This window comes from Falco rusticolus, chromosome 5, assembly GCF_015220075.1.
Source record: "Falco rusticolus isolate bFalRus1 chromosome 5, bFalRus1.pri, whole genome shotgun sequence".
NCBI lineage: Eukaryota > Metazoa > Chordata > Aves > Falconiformes > Falconidae > Falco > Falco rusticolus.
In genome coordinates this window covers 59419181-59435845 of record NC_051191.1, presented here as the reverse complement: position 1 = coordinate 59435845, position 16665 = coordinate 59419181, and the positions used below count along the sequence as shown (strand labels likewise).

The 16665-nt window shown below is 40.6% G+C and overlaps 1 protein-coding gene across 5 annotated transcripts in view; it reads right to left on the bottom strand.

The window, feature by feature from the left end:
- Positions 1 to 16665, bottom strand: part of LARGE1 (LARGE xylosyl- and glucuronyltransferase 1) — a 295580-nt gene that overhangs the window by 97044 nt on the left and 181871 nt on the right. The window lies entirely within an intron of this gene.

Sequence of the window (16665 nt, the reverse complement as noted above, 5' to 3'; positions counted from 1 at the left end):
AGAGAGACCTGAAGGGGTAACAGTGAGGGTGGGGAAGTAAGAAAAAAATAATCCTGGAAAAAGTACAAGTTAATAAGCTTGAAGAACAGAAACCAAAACATTTTCTTTCTTAGAAAATAAAGAGGGAGAGCTATGATCTGTTGTGCTTTTCACAGGAACTGAGTCAGGAACTGCTTGGTTATTGTCTCACTTGTGAGGCACCTTGGCACTGAGCTCCTGCTTGAGTTAGATCCTCCTTCCTCTAATGCTGAGACTTGCCTGAACTTTAAGTAATGTGGAAAGAAACAGCTCTGGTCATTGCTGACAGTAGACAGGCACAGTAGAGCATCTGCACAGTACTAGATACTTAAAATGCCCCCGTAACAGCACTGTACAGCCAGACAAATCTAGCTGTTTCTTTTGCCACCCTGTAGCTAAATCTCCTTGTGATTAACAAGGAACCACATCAGTTTGGCAAGTAAGTAATTATCAACAGCCACTGACATTGCAATAGCACTTCAGGAACAGGAATGTGCCACTGTAACATGGGCTTTAGTGTGTGGAATAAATAAAGGAGACCCTTAAACTAGAGCTCAGGCACAAGCAGACAAATCCCACGCTATTCCAAGCTAAATGAAAGCTATCACAACTCCTCTTTCATGATCACCAAATTTATCTACATTTCAAAGTTTCCAAAAGTTTGGTTCCCTAATTTTGTTTTGAATTTTAACAGGCTTTCATGGGGTTTTATTTTTTAGATAAAAACACATTTGGATCAACTGTTTTCCTGGTTTTATGTTGTGCATAGATGGTAAGATTACTTCTAGAAGACTGCTGCACACTCAAGTCCAATGTCTTCGGAAAAAAAACCCCACAGTACCTCTCAATTATGCACTGTTTTCTAATGAAAAGCTGGATTCTCATCTCGTTTTCACCAATATAAATCCAAGGATAGCTTAAATGATAGTAATGGAGTTACTCTGGATTCAGTCTATGGTAAATGAGACAAGGATCTTGGCCTAATCTCATAAATGTCTCCCTTGAGATCTCCATTAGTAACACTGGGGGGTTTAGTGAAACGCAACACATTCTTGCAAGATCCCCCGGTGGGGAAAAATAGTATTTTTGAGTACATTAATTCTACACAATTACCTTAAACTTTCGGTGAGATCTCATTGGAAATGGTTACAACATCCTGCTATCTCAATATACTTCCTCTCCAACAGCACTAGAAATGCATAAGCTATGCAACAACCCTAACATATAATTAAATAAATAGTTTCAGTTTGTATATATTGTAAGTCTATAAGGGAAAAGCATGATTCAGCCACACCTGTTTTCCCTCATAAGTATCATTAGTACTAATTACTTACAACTTCACTCATGGCAATCGCTGGATGATATTCAATTGCTTTCAACATACTGCTGAGAGAACCTAATCCCACCTGCAAGGCAGGAAAAGTGTATCCATAATTGGTAAAGGTGCTTCAAGCTTCCAGGCTAGTTATACATTTGTGATAGTACTTCATTCTGCTTCATCTGGAAAAGTTTGGCTCCTCTCTGCCGATGGACAATGGACCCGCTATGAACAAGGCACCAGAGCTACAAAGTTCCTAGTAACAAGCTCATGTTTTACCTGACAGCTAGACCAGACAGAGACACTCTCTGGAGAGCAGAACAAAAAGTACTAGCTATTTTGGATGTCTTAGGAAGCATATCCTCAGCACATTTTTGCAAAGGTGGACATGTTAGAATGACTTTTTTTTTTTGCTCCCCAAAGCCCTCTGCCTTAAATCACAGCTCTCCTGTCTCTGCACTCTGGTTGCAACTTCCTTCAGAGTTTATCATTGCTTTTCCAAGCACTGGTCACAAGGGGATGAAAATAATGAAAGGTGCTCTCCAGGTCTCAACACACTTTCCAGAGATTTCTAACCCAATCTTTAGTTCTTAATTTTGACAACCTGTAGACCTTATATATTGTTAGAGAAATAATTAAACATCTTCCTTTTCTGCCAAGGGATAAATTAAGACTAATCATAGCTTGGGATCACGAAAATAAAATTTATTCTGCTTTAGATTCTGCCTTCCAAGCTTCATCCCAAGAAATTAGCATTCCCATCTGCCTTCAATGTGAAAGTCAGAGCTACATAGCAAGGTACCCTAGAGCAATATATTTCAACCAAGTTAGTCCAAGCCTCACTCCAGAGACAGCTCTATGTTCATTAGTACACAGGATCTGTTTATGACTGAGTCACCCACCAGAGCAAATCTGATACACAGTCAAATGTGGGCACAGAATGACATTTCTATTGCATTAGCCAGAACACAGACTTTAAGCTTACTATGGAAAGACAGATGGTATCTGATCCAGGCTAAGGTTTCTCAGAATAGTTAATCGATTAATATTTTGGAACAAAAATTAATCAGTGAATTTATACCAGATTACCACTTAGTGCTAGGTGGCTATGACATTTTGATCTCTAGTTTTTTATTTACTCTATCACTAAAAAGTGGTCTTCATCAGTAAGTCTCTGCACCTCTTAATTTTGTGCCTATTAGGGGAAGGTAAAGCACAGACCCGGATATCTGGTGAAGTGTGCCTTGCCAGTTCAGACAGCGTTCCAGCAAGGAACTCCAGATGGACCTCAGGTGTAGGCTGCTAATGTTTTCAATGCTCTATAGAAAACACGCGGTGATGAGAAGATAGGAAAAGGGTTGTAAACCGTGAGAAAGGTGAAAAACAAGGCAACTCAAATATTGGTGTCACATCTGCAATGACAAGACAGCCCTGAAGCACATGAAGAACTATTGTCACTGAAACACACTGATATTCAAGCGTAGCTTTTGCTGCCCATACTTAAATGGTACTGACTGTACTGGCTAGGTCAGGCGAATGCTGATAATATGTTCTGTATTGCCAGTACACTGAGACTCCCAGAGGAATACAGTGGGTTAGGCTAACTCTTGTTACAGGGCTGGTGAAGAACATATTGCAACCCGCAGCTCTTCCTTACCTTTGCTTCACTTTAAAAGGAAATCTCCACAAATTCTCCCTCTGCACAGGTAAATATTCCAGATCTAGATCCATCCCTGATATGTTCCCTGGGAATGCAATCTTGCTTCTTTACCTGAGCTCACCTCTTACAGCAATCTCAGTCACAGAGACAGGAAAAAAAAAATCAGTCATGAAACTGAAGGAAGGACCGTTTGTTGATATAGAGGGCTCCATTAAATGTAAAGCTTACAGAAGGGGTAACAGCTGTCTTAAAATTAGCACTGGGTAAGGTAGCAGCAATTTGAAAAAGCTTAGGGTATGTCTATTATTTGGGTTGATATTATTGCTCTTAAAGGACAGACACATGCATATTTCCTGCTCAACAGTGAGTTTTTCTAATTATTAGACAAATGGAAAAGATGGCAGCTTTGAGCATCTGTTCACAGTATAACTCTTAAGAAAACTAAGATCTTCTAATCCAGCTATATAAAACCCAGCTAATGAACCACAGAGTTTACAGCAAGACTGGCAAAAAGAAGAGGCTACAGCAGCCTTTTCTGCATTAGAGGCAGACGGACTGTTCAGAGAATGGATTTGTACTGAATGTAGCTAGTTAGTAAGATTAATGAGTAGAAATCACACTGCACAGTGGTCAGTCTTCAGTAATTTAACTGAAACAGGAATTATTTTCAAAGTGATATACAAGTCCCTCTGAAGTTTTGCTAGAATTTTTTTCATGGAGTGGAAGTCAACATGTCACCAGGATGTAAAGGAAAAGGAGAAGCAAGCTTTTACAACATCTAATTTTGACTTATTCATTTGAATCGTCTTCACTGGAGAAAGGAGTTGAAGAAGAGCAAGGAGGGAACCATGTCCAGCAAATCTTGATTAATTAGATGGAACAGGTCTCATCTGGAAACTTAAAAGATCATGGAGAGGATTATCAATACCCTAAAACCAAAAGATAAGGAGCATCCTAGGATGTCAAGACTGAACAGGTTAGAGGGAGGCATTCAGAAAGCGGGAAGGAAATCCTGTTTCCCACTAATTATCACTCGCAGGTAGGCCTGGGAAATCCAGAATGGAGCCTGGAGAACTGAGGGTCAAATGAGAGGAAGCAGACTTGGTTAGGCTCACAGAGGGGTTAGTAACCATAAACCATGTCTGAACTATATGGCATTCCCTGCTGCCTGCTTGACCTTGGAAAGGGGAACTCTTGCCAAAATCCTAGCTGGAAGCTTTTATGTTCTTTAAAACATGCATATCTGGAACAAAGTTTTTTTCATCATTGATGCAACTGATTACAGGAAACTGATAGACCTGTGCCTCTCCATAAAAATACTGATCAATGACATCTCCACAGCTGGGTGGCTATACTTGTCTATACCCTTTCCAAGTAAGTTGTGTGGTCTGTCATATAATTATGAACTGTAATAGCATACTCTGTACTACAATGGTTTGCTGGGACAGAGTAAACGGTCTGCGACTAGTCCATAACTTCAGTTTGAAGTCTGATAGTAAAGACGCACAGTAATCTATCAGAAGTTAGGAGAGCTGATATGCTCCAGCAGACCACTGCTCTATGAGAGCCCAGTAACGAGCAGACGGAGATGCAGATTTGTAGAAGGAAAAGCTCTATTACCATTCTTCATGAACCCAGAGACTTTGCAGAGCACAGCTGTTAAAGATATCACACAGGGAGAGGGAAACTCCTCAATACAGATGGATCCCAAATAATTTAGGTCTTGACAGGTCACAGCCAACACCCTGAAGCTCACAGGCGATCAGTATGCAGCTGGAACCTGCTCTCAGCACTAAGCTGTGCTTTGTAAGGCGGCTGCCTGCCTTGGCAGCTCTCACTTCAGCCCCTGAATAGTCTCAAGGAGCAGCCCCACGCAGAGAACGTTAAGTAGTCCCATCTACAACTATCACAACAAGTTGTTTTTATGCTAACTCCCTGGTATATAATCTAAACCTTAACTCCTGTTTTGCTGTGTTTTTGAGTATTTACTCGTGTGGACTGATTAGCTAGCCCTGCCCTAAGCTCAATACTTCTGACCTCCAAGTTAAGCAACAGGAATCTACTTTTTCTTTGTTCTCACTCAACCATGACCCCAGATTTTCTTCTTGGATTTAAGTATATGCTTCATTTTTGTTGTTTATTACATCATTCAGACACTTTATGGAACCCCTGTAGCGTACTGTGATATACCTGCAAAAAGGCCAGTGTTAAATACACTTATGTGAAGAGGAGGTAAAAAAAAAAAAAGATTCTCATAAAAACTGTCACCCACAACAGCATGTTTCTATGGTAATACAGGACTGCTTTGGGTTGTTATGGCAACTAAACCTTTAAAAGCATAAAACCAAAGCAAAAAAAAAAAAAAGAATCACAAAAATGGAGCTCCATCACTGCTCTTCTCAATTTTATAAATCATTCTCAGTCGTTCTACCCCACACAAAGATTAGACTGGGTGTTAGAGTGATCAAAACTCTTTGGGAAGAGGAAGAAAACCACTTGGCTTCATGGAGGTGTGCAGAGCCTTCTTACCACTCTCTTAGAAACAAGGACTAAAAACATGTGTCTACAAGCAGAGCACTTGCACCACAGAGCAAAGCAAATAAAAAAGTGGTAACATCGACAGTAGGTCTAACTGCTGACTGCAGCCAAGCGGGGATGTCTGTGCTACCCTCCTCTCAGGAGGCACGGGACAAAACTACACTGAATTAAATGCTGGGTTAGCTCCTTAATGCTACTGTGTACTTCATTATTTCCCTGGCAAGCTTTTTCTTATAGTCAGATGCTGCTGCCAAGAAAATGCAGAAAATTTCTAGATACATAGACTTGCTTCTATATAGCTTCACAGAAATTTACCATAATATATGTTGTCTTTAGCTAATATCAGATAGGTTTCAAGATAAATTTTAATTTTGACTAACTTGGGATGTGTTGCTGCTTCTCCCTTTTCCTATTCTTTCTTTTCTGCTCAGTATCCTCTATATTCACTCCCACTTTCCATCTCCACACCGTTTTCTCATTTACCTACCAGTTATGTCCATTTCCTATTATTATCTTTGAAAGAATTACATGATCATGAGAATGGAACTGACAGTGTGCAAACTCAAAATCCTCTTCTAATTCTGCCGAGGTGCCTCAAAACTTGTACCCCAGCAGTGCATTCCTTTGCTGCCCTGCTTATGCACTTCAGCCTTTGTGCATGTCAGACCTGGCTGAGGTCATTCAAGTCTTTTTAACTTGTGACACACACCAGGGGTCTAGAGTTGAAAGGAGAGTATATTTCAAGATTGCTCGTCCAACTATTCACATCTTTTTTTAGTTAGCCAATTAAAGAAGCTGTCAAAGCGGGAATGTTTATGTAAATCAGGGAATATAGGAGCTAGACTCCTTTACTGATACAAGTCAGAATCATCCTGTTCACTCCAATGTTTTGCAAAGCTTGTTTATACCATCTGAGATGTGTTCTCTCAAGATTTTAGGACACCAGTGTAACAATATTCAGATCATCATTTCTTAGTGCTATGGGCAAGTGCCTGAATCTCCAAATACTGCAAAAAACGGTGCCAATATAATTCTGAAGCAGGTTGGCAAAAAGCCTGTAGACAGCTCTACAGAATACCACTTGGCACCTGCAATAATCATATCCTGAAGCATGCAGGAAGGAATTATTATTACTGTCTATTAAACATAAGATGCAAGTAGACATGGTAATGCCATGAATTAATGAAGTTCAGGAGATCCCAAGCCAGTATCAGAGGTGATGTGCATTTCAGGAAGTTGCTGTGAGCATAAACTGGCAGACATTTTGTGCTGATGACAGAAGAGTGGCAGCATCGAGTCAGCCAAGGACAATTTCATATGAGAAAAAGTACGATGGCTCACTTCACTGTAGGGCTTTGGTCCTGCTCAAAGTCACATGTTGCAGAAGCAGTAAGCATGTGCTAGGTCCTCAGCCCCGGGATGGTTCACTGTCTGGTCCATCTGTCAACAGCACCGCTGAATGCTATAACACCTCCTTTGCTATAATCCTCCACCTCTGCTTCCATGAAACAAATTCTCTTGGTGTATCAGAATAGCATTCATTTGACAGCTCCCTCAGTCCCTAAGCAGACAGAAAAAAACATCATATCCCCAAACACAGACATAAGTAGCTTCAGGGTTTCACTTAGTTGTGCCAGTAGCTAATGGCTCTCAAGAAGCTGTTCTGCCAATATGTTCAGTCCCAGATTCAGACTGAATCCCAGAACCACAAGGACCAGAAGCAGCTGACGCAGGGCTCATTGTATACCCAAGCAGAAAGCATCAGTTTAGGTCTTGAGATCCTTTTAAGTGTTCAGGCAGTGCAAAGGAAATACGGATTGGCCTGGGTCTTCACCAGAAAATGTCAAATGTGCATCTCTTTTCCTGACAGGAACTGGCACACCATTTACTGCAGCTATGAATTTTGCACTTTGGGTTCAAATTCTTTACAGGACCAGCTCTTGTGCAATGGAGAGTGTTACAGATCACCACACGTGAAACTCAGGCACAAACTATGAATACTACTGCGACTAAATGCAGGAAATAAAATAAAAATACAGAAAAGCTGTGGACACACTTGGTCCCTAAGTTTTACTGTGTATTTATCAATCACCTCTTAGTATGTGGAAGGGTTAGGACAAATTTTTTTTTGTTGTTTAGCAGTGCCTCAAAGCACAAAAAAGATTTACCTTGAGGAAAGGGTCAGAGGGAGACAAAGATTCTTCATTTAACTGAACTGCCTGGCCCATGATGAATGCAAGCTAGAGATCACCACAAACAACACAAAGTAGAGCAAGCTCGAGATTTAGGTAAAATAAAGACACTTGGGAGATGCAGACTGAAGTGGGCCATTACAGACGCACCTGATTCTTTCTTTTAGGTTGAGGGTTAAAACAAGGGGTTCAAATATCCCTGATGTTGTAGATTGCTTAGAAAAATGAAACCTGTGAGGCTTCTACTGTTTCCACAAAACTGGACTGATTATTCATTTACAAGTCTAACTTAGTTCACGTAACTGTACCCAGTTTTTGCTTATGGTGCATTTGTACACAGCCTTAGTCCAGTTAAATAATAAATGGGTTTAATTTTGTACACTCTTTTCCCTTTTCCTTGGTTGTGCAGAAAGCAATATCATGCACTTATCCTGCTGATGGGGCAATCATACCATTGACCTCTGGGCAACACATTCTACCTTCCAGCTTGAGCCTGTGAGATAGATATTCTCTGTGCCACTCTACCCTATGCAAATACATGTGCTGCCAAGGACAGTATTACAGACATAATTTGCAGCATGAAACCAAAAAGGTGAAACCTCAGATGAGAGCTTTGTAATTGGAAATGGGGCCTTAGGTCCTTGAAAATATGGATTGGTAATGCAGAACAAGGTAGCCTCAGAGAATATGCCTGGTTCAGAGAGGGAAAAAACAGAGTATCAAGTTATTACAATGTCTGTCATAGAGAACTGTGAAAAGCATATGTGCTTGATAGATTGCATGTGATTAGAGTGAGGGCCTTAGGCACGGAAACCTATCTATTAAATATCATTCTTTCTGTAGTCCTAGTAATATAACTATCAAGCCTTAGAGTAAACTTCATTTGTTAGGTGAATGACCCATGTGTCTCATCTGCTTGGCTTTTTCACACATGTAGAGGTGAATCATCATTACACATTATTAATTGGAATGATGGACAGTTGTCACTCCCTCCATATTCACTGCCTGCTCATGCACTTGCTCTGCTTTACTTTCATCTAGGGAACGCAGAGTGACAGGGCAGAGGGATTAGCACTTGGACTTGTAGGTGTGTGCTCCACCCAAGAAGACTGGCAGACACAGGGGTTTGGTTTTTTTTCATAGCCCTCTAAAGAAAAATATTTAACAAGTTGTGAATCAATGGGCCAGAGGTACTGAGGGGGAGCATGTCTATAATTGCAAAGAAGGTGAACAGATTGCAGGAGAAAATGATCAGCCCAAAACATTTATCGGCGGACACCAACTCCTGACTGATTTCCCCTTTTTAGTTGGGATGGGAGGTTATTATTATTTTCTTCCTCAGTTTGTTCCCACCCTCTGTTCTCATAGTTTTTCATTTCAGCACAGTCTACTGGCATCCCACTCCCAGAAATGCACTTTTCCTCTGCCAAGAACAAACAGACTAGGCAGAAATGCTCCTTCTCCCAGTGTGAACCCTCTGGGAGCTGGATTATCTAGCTTCTGGAAAGTCACAGCTTCTATTATAGTAAAGGGAGATGGGGATATGCACTTTGCCCCACTGCTGCTGTGTCCTGTCCAGATTTCTCTCAATAAATATTTGCAAGGCGATTCAAAAAGCTCTGGGTCCATTCTCCATGGTTGGAGTACTTGAGATTAATAGAATTAAAGCCTCTTTAAATCCTGAAGAAAGAGCTCAGAGGAGACAGAAACTGTTTTTTGCTTTAACACTGTGTGAGTCATACAATGTTTAGTTTGTGTGTTTGATGCATCATAGCATCTAAGCCAAAAAGACAGCTGTAGAATGAGTGGCAGGTTAACGAAGACTGCAGAAAAATAATGCAGAAAAAGCACCAGATTGATGTTGAGAAGGTAGAAAGAAGTCCTCAAAATTTCAGCGTTGCCAACAAGATTTTATTAGAAATCTTGTAGCATGTGGAGGGGTTTTGTTCTGAAAACTCCAGTTATGGAATCAAGAGATAAAAAAAGAATTTCAGCTTTCATTTTTAATTAAAACATTCCTAGCCCCCATGGGAAAAAGATTGAAAACATGAGCAAAGGGTATCCCTTGGAAATGAAAACGGAAAAATAAAGAACCCAAATCTTTTATTTTATTTTACTTTATTTTAGAATTTCCCCCACCATGAGTTATACCGAATTTCTATGTACTGTTGGCCTTTCACCTCTAAATATTTCTGCCTGGTGGCAGAAACAGACAAAGAACTATTCAACTAAAAAAGAACTACAGATGTTTCAGAAACTGCAGCTATTCTATTTTGGCAGCAATTCATAATCAGAGTTTTCTGATTATGTCCCTTGTCACATTAAAATCCGTAAACTAGAATGTGCGCATGCTGATCCATGTAATAAACTCTCTCCCCTGGAGCTAATTTACTGAGGTCAACTTTCTTACATACTGCCTCCTCAATAAAGGAGCCATAGCAAAGCAAAATGCAGTTAGGGGAAAAAAAACCCAAAATATCCAGCCGGCCAGCTTATCCGACAACTGTGGACACAGAAGTGTTTTTCCCTAGACTCACAGAATCAGGAAGTCCCATGTCTTTGCTTGAACCTCTCCTAATTAAAATCAGCAAAATTAACCTCCAATCACAGTTAGAAACTTGTCAATTTTCCAAATATCCTAAATCCTTACTTTCTTTGGCTCTTCACCACAATAACTCGGTGTTCAGTCCTGTAGTTTCACACACAGGTGGTAAGAACAGCATGATGAGACAGAGCAGCGGACACACCCCAACATTTCTATCAGCTATAGCTAACAAATAGCATTCTTTATCAATGAAGCTTCAAAGCTTCTGCAGCAGAAAAGAAGAAAACACTGCAATATAACAATCAGGAACAGAAAATCTTAAGCAGATAGTTTCCACAGGGACCTTTTCAAAGAGAAAATATATTTCATTTGTGGATAACCCTAGGATGAGCTATGTACTGTAGTCTAACCATTAAACACTTACACAAGTCTTTCAGAAACTAACAGATGTTCCTTTTATGAGCAAAGACAAGTGCCATTTGGCCTTTTTAGACACCTATAAAAATTCAGATAATTTTAAGCTATTTTAATAGCTGCCTGACAATTTTATTAATGCACTCTGCTACAACGTGATCCTGTTTCCTTTACAAAAAGACTGACTCATACCATGGACTTTTACACACTAAGGTACATATTGCTAAGGTCTTCCTCTTGATTAGTAAAAAAAGAAAGCCTATTGTACTGACCAGAAAGATCTCTGCAGGACTTAACACAAAGACTGTGTCAGCCCATGGAGATCCTGTCTCAAAATGATCCATGGAAGCTTTAATGATTTACTCAGTGTAAACTGACAGACTGAACTACAGAATCTGCCCAGAATCAATTCTGTGGATCAAATCCTGGCTTCAGCCATAGGTGAAAATGAATTTTAAATTTTAACACTGGCAACAACTGAATATTTTGCATCATCACAAGAAGAGCACACCTATGATAAGTACAGTCTTTGCAGAAGAAAAGCCTAGGTCTATGACTGGTATAGATTATTAAAATGAGGCTTCACTGATAGAGCCAAATTCAGGGAAATTTATACAGCACCTGCTGAGTCTGTCTCTCACCGGTGCCATCAGCATCTCACTTTCTGGCACACTAAATGCACACACAAATGAAAAGTTATGCATGCATTTGATATTACAACCTTATGCATAATAGCTCTTGTAGGAATATCATTACTAAACCACCTACACAAAATGTTGAATTTTGTGATGGTTGTGATTTTTTTTTGTTTGTTTGCTCTTTTTCCTGAAGAAGCTGCAAAAATAGCATGAACCTAGATTACTACCTCTAGCATTCTGCAGAGCAAGATGCCAAAGCACCCACATACTGAGTGTTTGCAAATTTTAAGTTTGGGATTGACTATGTGCCAATCCCTCTTCAGCTGTGGGCACTTGATCCTGCACCAAAATCACTGTTGACCTTTTCTGGTATTTATGATGTCAGTATGGATTTTTATCCTTGTTTGAGCTTCTGACACTAAGCAAACAGCTTCTATAGCATGTTTTTATTCATGCAAAGTATGAATATGGGAATCTCAGACTTCCTATCAAGCTTGCCATTTCTCCTTCTTGGATGCTTGATTAATGGAGGTAGATGATTCTGCCTTATTGTCTTCATCAGCTTTCCAGAGAAGCCTCGCTTGCAGATGGACATTAACTAACTATATATTTATATTTCGTAATATATAAAAGTTTATATTCTCTGGATGACTTAATCGACAAGTACCGTTGTTTTGATATAGACTAGTTATGTACTATCCGGTCTCTACTGCTTAGAAGTACTTAAAATATTCATCATATCAGCTAGCTGGACAGTGAGACTAACACGTAGTAAGAGTAGGACATCACTGTTCGATATAGCCTCTGAGTTATGACATGTACTTACACTGTAATGCCCTTAGATGTGGTGTTCAGTTTAACACAGTCCCTCAACACAGATCTCTACAGGGATTATTCAGGTCTCATTCGTGGGTCTTAGCTGTGACTCATACATAGCAATGGCCTAAAGGAACCAGGCAGACACAAGAACTGTCACCTGACACTAGGTAAAGCACAAAGAGGCTGTGATCCTGACTGGAACTGCAACCTGTAACACAAACAGTTATGATGACTGTTAATAGTCAGGTCCCAAATAAATTCATCATACCATTTATAATGAATGCTGTTGAGAATCTGTATTTAAGATGCAGTTAAAAGTAAAAATCAGAAGTCTGGGAAAAATAACCCTCATTTCGGTACCATGATTTTGAGTGAGCCAAAATAATAAAACAATTAGCTGATGTGGCCTTAAAAAGAACTTTAAGATTGATGTCAGAGAGCATTGTTTTAGACTGGGTCTTTTCTCAGAAGAATTCACACAATTTCTGCAATAAAAAGATATTGGTTACACTAATCCCTTCTGTCTGAAACACTTTTCAGCACTTCATCCAAGAACGCATATGATCTACAGTCCCACTCTTCTGCCCTTAGGCTAGGTGCTTTCTCAAGTTTAGAACTGTCAAAATCCAGTAAAAGATGAATAGAAAACATAATCAGTGTCAACTAAGTCACAGAAAACATGCATGACAGGTTACTTTCACCAGACTGGCTGCAGACTCACACCTTTGAAGTGAGTATTTTGGAGGTATGGATCTGTCCAACAGAAACAGACTGCCTATCTCCGGGGGAGCAAGAGAGAACAAGGCTAAAGCAGAAGTGTCCAAATCCCAGATGATTTGACCTTTGAAATTTAAGTTACTGGATCCCAAAGACATATTTATGTGTTGAGATTGAAGCCTTCACACAAAAGTAATAATAATTATACAACCCCCAGTAGCTGCTAAGAGAAATTTTTGAATGTTACATTGCTTGAGACACTATTTCAGGCTACTGAAGAGAGGTGTGAATTTCTCCCAAAGCCGAAGGTTGCCACTTCAAAGAACTTTTCTAATAAAATCAGATATGTACAGCCCTAATTTTTGCACTCAATTACAGAATAGTTGGGTCATTTATTGTAAGAGTGTATGCAAAGAGCTTACCAGAAAAGGGCAGAAGAGCAATAATTCACAAAGAAATCCTACTCCCTTTTTGCCATCTACAGAGCAAATATAATAGTAGCTTTACCACCTAAAATTTTAAGTTAGTATGTAAGGGTTTATCTTTTCAGCAACTCTGCAGATGACTGGAAGAAGAACCTTTGCAAAACAAGGATACTGGGTATTGCAAAACACTGTGGATGTTTCTAGACAGCAAATTGGACCTGGTTAAACTGTAGGACAATGCTGAATCTGAGCTTCTTCCAAGCATGGTATCCTAGAAAAAAGTATCTGAGCTAATAGCCTCTCTTTGTCACTATTTTTGTTGGGCATAAATGTCTTCCTGGTCACAGAAAGAATCACACTCTGGGACCTTTTCCCTTTTTCTCTCTGTGGCTGTGATTTGTTGAAGGCTGTGCTGGACTATCTTACCAGGTATCCTGAAGCAAGCCACACAAGGAAGCTCTTGCCTTTCCCGAACTAATGTGAAAAATTCTTCTATTTCATCAAACACCACCCTGTGCAAGGAGTTCATAATGGCCACTCATAGCCAACAACTGGTTGATCGAACATTTGTAGGAGACTCTGTGGGTCTCAAGCTGCCCTCCAAGCTGGGGTTGGGTATACAGTCAGATTCCTTCAGAAAGTAGAATTTCCCTTCAGAGGAGTTTTATTTTGCTTCTGTTTAAGCAATATTTCAACAAACACACTAGATTTCCCAAAAGAAATCTTCATAAACTTACTTGGGACTTCTGAGGGACAAACGAAACCAGTATTTGAAGCTAATGGCATGAGACATCCTTTGAATGTTTTGTAATGCTGGCAGGAGAAATAAAAAGACACTGAGGACAAATTGAGAATCATCATATGATTAAAACCAATCTTTTGCAAAGAAGTAAAAGAGCAAAAATATCTTTTTGTCTTTTGTCTTTAACTTACTTGCCCCTGCTTTCCAGGATGATTAATTTTCATTGAGTCATAGAATTATAGAATCTTTACGTTGGAAAAGACCTTTAAGATCATCAAGTCCAACCATTTACCTAGCACTGCCAAGTCCACCACTAAACCATGTCCCTAAGCACCACATCTATATGCCTTTTAAATACCTCCAGGGATGGTGACTCAACCGCTTCCCTGGGCAGCCTGTTCCAGTGCTTGACAATCCTTTCAGTGAAGAAATTTTTCCTAGTATACAATCTAAACCTCCCCTGGTACAATTTGAGGAAGTTTCCTCTTGTCTTATAGCTTCTTACCTGGGAGAAGAGACCAACACCCCCCTGCCCACAGCCGCCTTTCAGGTAGTTGTAAAGAGCGATAAGGTCCCTCCTAAGCCTCCTTTTCTCCAGACTAAACAACCCCAGTCCTCAGCCGCTCCTCACAGGACTTGTACTATAGACCCTTCACCAGCTTCATTGCTCTTCTGTGGACACCCTCCAGCACCTCAAAGTCTTTCTTGTAATGAGAGGCCCAAAACTGGAGTCAGTCTTCGAGGTGTCACCTCACCATGCCAAGTACAGGCAGACAATCACTTCCCTAGTCCTGGTGGTCACATTATTTCTGATACAAGCCAGGGTGCTATTGGTCTTCTTGGCCACCTGGGCACACTGCTGGCTCATGCTCAGCCGGCTGTCAGCCAGCACCCCCAGGCCCTTTCCCACCAGGCAGCTTTCTCGTCGCTCTGCCCCCAGCCTGTAGCACTGTGTGGGGTGGTTGTGACCCAAGGGCAGGACCCAGCACTGCTGAACCTCACACAACTGGCCCTGGCCCATTGGTCCAGCCTGTCCAGATCCCTCTGCAGAGCCCTCCTGCCCTCAGGCAGATCAACACTCCCACCCACCTTGGTGTCATCTGCAAACTCACTAAGGGTGCACTCAGTCCCCTCATCCAGATTGTTGATAAAGACATTAAACAGAACTGTCACCAGTACTGTTGGCCCAATATTTTGGGTGTACGTGCCTTCCAAAGCCCTCTCACACTCTGCTCCTGAGGCTATGGGATTGTCCCATAAATTCTTTCTTTGTGTATGACTGTCTGGGAGATGACCAGATGTAGACACTGAACAATTTATTACCAGGATTAAAAAATTGTGGAGAAGCAGGTGGTCAGCTGGAATTAAAAAGACAGACTGGACAACTTACAAACCCATACATTTGGGAGTTGTGATATGTATGTTATGAGGGCTGGAAGTAGCACAGAATTCTGTCTCTATGTGTAAGTTAGTTTTTCACAGCGCTAATCAGCTGAACAACCTTGCCTAGCTGTAAGGAGACTGACTTACACCCACTTTTTTACTTCCAGTAATTATCCTTCTCCATGTTTCCGTATTTTCTGTCTGTATTTTTTTCCATCTTAGGCCTGCCTCTGCTCTAGATTCCTTTCCTTGCAAACAGTCTTTATGCTTGGTTTCTTTGCCCAGTAAAAAGTAAGGGATCTTCACTGAAACTGGCAGAAAATATAAGCAAGAAGATGAACCCCCTCATTGTATCAATTCAGATTTTACTCTTTGACCATGCAGTGCTCTACACCCAAGTTTAGCTTATACACATTTCTTTTCCTGCTACATCATTTAATACACCATATTCAGTAAAATATTACTATTAATGGAAGTAGCACACAGTGAGACAGTACAATAGCCCAGCATTACTTGCTATGCATACATTTATGTAAATTATGGTTTTCAAGTTGTGTGTTTACATGGAACTCCGGGTTCAGTGTAGGGAAGGGCTTAGTGAAGAGGTTTGAACAATACCTGAAGAAGTGGAAAAACTTTATATTCCTGAATGAAGCAAGTTTGTGAATAGTTCAGTTAAGTAAGAAGGTGATTGCTTCTGGCCTACTGAAGGAACATCAGTGCATCCAGAGAAGGGAAAGGAAACAAATGCATGGACAAATAAGCACTATAACCCAGTCCTTGGACTGCAGAGCTGAAGATAACAGGTCCTGTCTGTTAGGTACTGTCCGTTAGGTTGGGTACTGGGAAAGGCAAAGAGGCCTTGTGGATTTCAGCACAGGATAAGCACAGTAAATGTCCTCTCTTCTCAGTCACTTTTCTAATTGAGTGGTGTATTTTGGCTTCTGTAAATAAAATACTCCCATTTGCTTAGGCTGAGTTTGCTTGAGGTGATATTAAGGGAGCTGATGATATGCATCAAGGTTACACTTTTATGGGGCTGTGAACCTTCAAACCAGGATACTGGAATGCCTCTGCACTTACTAGCGCTGCAATACGTACTCTGAGGGCAACAGGAGAACTATGGGGCATGTCTCTGAGTCTGAAAAGCTGGCAGCACTGGAGCCTGGGAGAATGAAATGGTTTTCGCAGTGTGTTAACCAGAAAAGTGCTCTGGTTTGTGACAGGGTAGTGGGGAACTTTTTTGTGATTGTCTC